Source organism: Panulirus ornatus, chromosome 70 (assembly GCF_036320965.1).
Source record: "Panulirus ornatus isolate Po-2019 chromosome 70, ASM3632096v1, whole genome shotgun sequence".
Lineage (NCBI taxonomy): Eukaryota > Metazoa > Arthropoda > Malacostraca > Decapoda > Palinuridae > Panulirus > Panulirus ornatus.
The window spans coordinates 4,213,271-4,218,183 of record NC_092293.1 but is presented as its reverse complement, the minus strand read 5'-3'; the positions used below and the strand labels follow the sequence as shown (position 1 = coordinate 4,218,183).

Sequence of the window (4,913 nt, the reverse complement as noted above, 5' to 3'; positions counted from 1 at the left end):
ATTAGGATTTTGACAACATCTGAAAGCGTTGGGTCAAAGATCAGTGATTTTAAGAGTTTAGTGAGATAGTATTGAAGTGGAGATTGTAGTGGCTGAGGCCAAGAACCAGTGGTGTCCAGAGAGTAGTGAAGATAATGACCCTTGTCCTGCCCCATTAGGTCAGGTCAAATGGCACTTAGCGAGGTAACGAGTTAGAGTCAAGAACAGAGGCAAGTATTTTGGGAACAAGTGAGTGAGTGTGTCAGCAGTTATGATGTAAGAGACCAGGTATTAGTGATGGTGATTTAAATGCGAAGGTAAGTAATGTGACAGTGGAAGGTATAACTGAGGTGCATGGAAATGGTGAACAACTTGTGTTGTGTGTGTGTAAAGGACTGGTGATTGGGAATACCTGGTTTGTAAAATGTGATATACATAAATATACGTATGTGAGTAGGAGAGATGGCCAGTGGGCATGACTGGATTACATGTTAATTGAAAGACGTGTAAAAGAAAGACTTTTGGATGTAAATGTGCTGAAAGGGGCTGTTGGAGGCGACAGTGTAGACGACAGTGAAGATCTGAAGAGGTTTTCGAATGAGGAAACAATGTCGGGGAGAAGAGGTGGCGAGAGGAAGTGAACTTGGAAAAGAGACTTGTGTGAAGAAATACCAAGAGAGATTGAGTGCCACATACACTCTTACTGTGTAAATATCCCTTTCTATGAGATGACGTAAAGATGTTGATGAACAGAGGAGTTGGGATATGACATGAAAAAGTTGGAGAATAAATGAAGGAAAGATTGAGATATACAGATGACTGGCGGACCGCCATGATGGTTGTCAATCTAGCCAGCTGGGTTATTATTTATAAGTTGTGTTTAGTTGTAGGTCCAAGTTTGTTGTCATGATATAATGTTGACTGCCAGTGAGTACCTGGCTGGCGCGGGTGCCACAAGGCTGGGTCAAGTGTAGTGTAAGTGTGGTCTAGGGATGGTGTGTGTACCACTTGTAGATGATGGGCCGCATCATGACCTGCCGGTTATAACATCTTGACCAACACCTGCTGCTGCTACACTTGCAACTCTCCTTTTCTAAGGCCGTTTTTATGCTTCATGTGACTTTCTTTTTTTTTAAATCATTCTAAAGCTATAACTAAAAAATTATTTTTACTATGTAGTTTCTGTGAAAATATACTCAGAAAGCACATCGCTGTCGTCTTCCAGGCATTGCCCATCCGATACAATAATTGGTAGTAATTAGATTTCAGATGAGGAGATATAGTTGTACTCCTCATGACTAATGGTGTTCTTCTTTGACAATATGCTGTACTGACCTAAGTTTATACGTATTACAGTAACGATATGAGAAGTTGATGATATTCCAGGTAAAGGTACAGATTACATCAGTAAACATACCTCTTACATAACTAACCCTGCCTGCCACCTGTGAGAGAAAGAAACTCTCATGATCTTAATGTGTTCATTTGGAAGGATTATAATGCCTGGTATCAAGGAAATGATATGCATACTGTAATACAGTGACCAATATTGTAGGTCATAATGTAAGTGGTGTGTGACTAACTATAGCTGTAATATTACCTGTTCATTCTTGCTACTAACACATGACACCAAGTTGTCTGTTAGCCTTATTACGTACATTAATACACTGTTGTCTTGGCTTTACATCTCTACTAATGATGACACCTAAATCCTTCTCCTGTCTTGATAGTTTTATTTCCACATCTTAAGATGATACTGTAGTTTGCCTGCTATGTGTACACAGTGTAAACATATGTCTACGGTGAATATCACTGGCCATTGTACACTGACGTTGTTCAGCAATGTAAACCCAAGAGTGAACCTTAGACAACATGAATTACACTTATACTGAGTCTGAGAACCTATCATTGATTGTCATAGAATCCAGATGCAAAAAATGTATTGCTACCGGATTTCTATAGAAAGTACGTGGGACATTGATGTTAAGCAAATTATTTTATACGATAATGAATTAAATCCCATAACTTTTCTGGAGCACAAGGTACAGAAATGTATGTAACGTGAAACCGGTAGAATTAACATATCTAACATAAAGATTTTTATTTTGCAGATAACATAAATGTTTTACATGTAGAAATCGGTAATATCTTCAACAACCTAAACTTAATACCATCAAATTTTATATTACAAGCTTTTTATCCGGGTTTTACGCATTAAAACGATATTGCTTACAGAAAAGTAATGTAGTTATTATCAGCACAAGGTTTAGAAGGTCTTAAACAAGTTATGAATTTATATTCTTCAAAATTCTAGAAAGATCCATTAAATATACCGGGAAAAATAGACTTGCTTTTTTGAGGCGATGAATGCTTATGAAAAATCATCGACATTTTCCTTAAAAATATTCTTTATGAATTGAAATCAAGTATATTTTTAGAGAAAATGTTTCTGAATAGCAACAAGACACAGTCAAATCTAACAAGCTGAAGTTCATCAAATGACAAAGAATATATGCGAATCTAACAATCTTATTAATATCATAAAACCAAATATGTTGCACAAATTCTTCAAATCATCAAAAGTAATAAAAGAAAAAGCCATCCGTAGGTAACTTATTACTCCCGGCATAAACACTTATAGGCGGAATCCGGTAACACCTCTTGAATAGCATGTGGAAGACAGAGTAGAGTGGCTAGGCTCAGAAGCATGTTCTCCACTTCAACTGACTAATGATATGTTAAGACAACACAAACCACATACATCCATTGTGAGGATGGAATCAGGGATGAAACATCTATAACTAGAAAGGTTAAAGATACAAAGATGATGAAATACCTTTACCCGGGATCAGTAGCACCTGTGGTAATGGACACACCTTTGTAATGCTTGATCACTTACAACTGATCAACTTTAATACGAAACTCTTAGGTATTGTCCCTCAGGAAAACTTTTTATAAATATTTATAAAACACATATATATGTTAGATATACACTATCTCTAGAATATATCTTTACCTGGGACGTGTAACACTTGTGTGGATAGACACACTTTGTAATGCATGATCCATTACACGAAATGAACTTCACTAACGAAGAGTTATACAACGCGTCGTTGGAGAACATTAATCAAATACCTATACTGAATTTTTATGTTAGATAAAAGACACTTCTTGATAGTAAACATAAGAAATGATGACGTAAGATAAGAGACGTAGAGATAAATGTTTTGTTAAAAGATCAAATACTCCTGCCTTAAACTAGCTCCTTGTATTGCATTTTCTTTTAGATATCCCAAGGAAAATATATTCTGTGGTTTGTTTATATATATGTTTATATATATGTTTATGTTTTTCACAACTTTTTTATTCTTTAATCTTTTAGGATTCAGGTTTAATGACCTTGGTTCTGAACAACCATTATAATGCAACACAATACATATGTATCATAAACAAATCATTTATCACAATAAACATTATGTTTGTACCAGATTCTTTAAGTCCTCAATTATGTTTGCTCATAAATAAGAAATTTTTCCGCCAGTGACAAGTGGCTCCGTGGTGTAGTGGTTAGCACATCTGTCTAGTAAACAGCTAATCCGGGTTCGATTCCCGGCGAAGCCTTTGTTTTCAGTATTCAGGATCGGAACACATATGACTGTGGTAAACCATCATCCGACACCACTGACCTTCATCATCCAGGCCAACAATCATCCAGCAGTGACACATCCACTCCTGCTAGTGGCTGACCTTCATCATCCAGGCCAACAATCATCCAGCAGTGACACATCCACTCCTGCTCGTGGCTGACCATCATCATCCAGGCCAACAATCATCCAGCAGTGACACATCCACTCCTGCTCGTGGCTGACCATCATCATCCAGGCCAACAATCATCCAGCAGTGACACATCCACTCCTGCTGGTGGCTGACCATCATCATCCAGGCCAACAATCATCCAGCAGTGACACGTCCACTCCTGCTCGTGGCTGACCTTCATCATCCAGGCCAACAATCATCCAGCAGTGACACATCCACTCCTGCTCGTGGCTGACCTTCATCATCCAGCCCAACAATCATCCAGCAGTGACACGTCCACTCCTGCTCGTGGCTGACCATCATCATCCAGCCCAACAATCATCCAGCAGTGACACGTCCACTCCTGCTCGTGGCTGACCATCATTATCCAGGCCAACAATCATCCAGCAGTGACACGTCCACTCCTGCTCGTGGCTGACCATCATCATCCAGGCCAACAATCATCCAGCAGTGACACGTCCACTCCTGCTCGTGGCTGACCTTCATCATCCAGGCCAACAATCATCCAGCAGTGACACGTCCACTCCTGCTCGTGGCTGACCTTCATCATCCAGGCCAACAATCATCCAGCAGTGACACATCCACTCCTGCTCGTGGCTGACCTCCATCATCCAGGCCAACAATCATCCAGCAGTGACACATCCACTCCTGCTCGTGGCTGACCATCATCATCCAGGCCAACAATCATCCAGCAGTGACACGTCCACTCCTGCTCGTGGCTGACCATCATCATCCAGGCCAACAATCATCCAGCAGTGACACGTCCACTCCTGCTCGTGGCTGACCATCATCATCCAGGCCAACAATCATCCAGCAGTGACACGTCCACTCCTGCTCGTGGCTGACCTTCATCATCCAGGCCAACAAGATGCTTGGTTTTTCGTTCATGGATTGAACAGAAGCAACCAACGATGGTTGCTACTGCCCAATCCATGAAGTCCCCCCCACCACGGAAAGGTAACCAAGCTTCGGGGGGGATGGGTGTTTACCCTGACGCCAACGGAGAAACTCAATATTAGTGCAGAGATCTTTTCCTCGATAAAGAAAGTGTAGCCGGACTCCGCCCTCATGAGGTTACTGCACGACAGCAAAGATCACCCTTTGGTAGGCTGTGCTAT

At 40.6% G+C, this 4,913-nt stretch overlaps 1 non-coding gene across 1 annotated transcript; it reads left to right on the top strand.

Moving 5' to 3' along the window:
• The first annotated feature begins 3,528 nt into the window (after positions 1-3,528).
• TRNAT-AGU (transfer RNA threonine (anticodon AGU)) lies at positions 3,529-3,600 on the top strand. The gene has a single exon. It is a non-coding gene; the product is annotated as a tRNA-Thr (tRNA).
• The last annotated feature ends 1,313 nt before the right edge of the window (positions 3,601-4,913 follow it).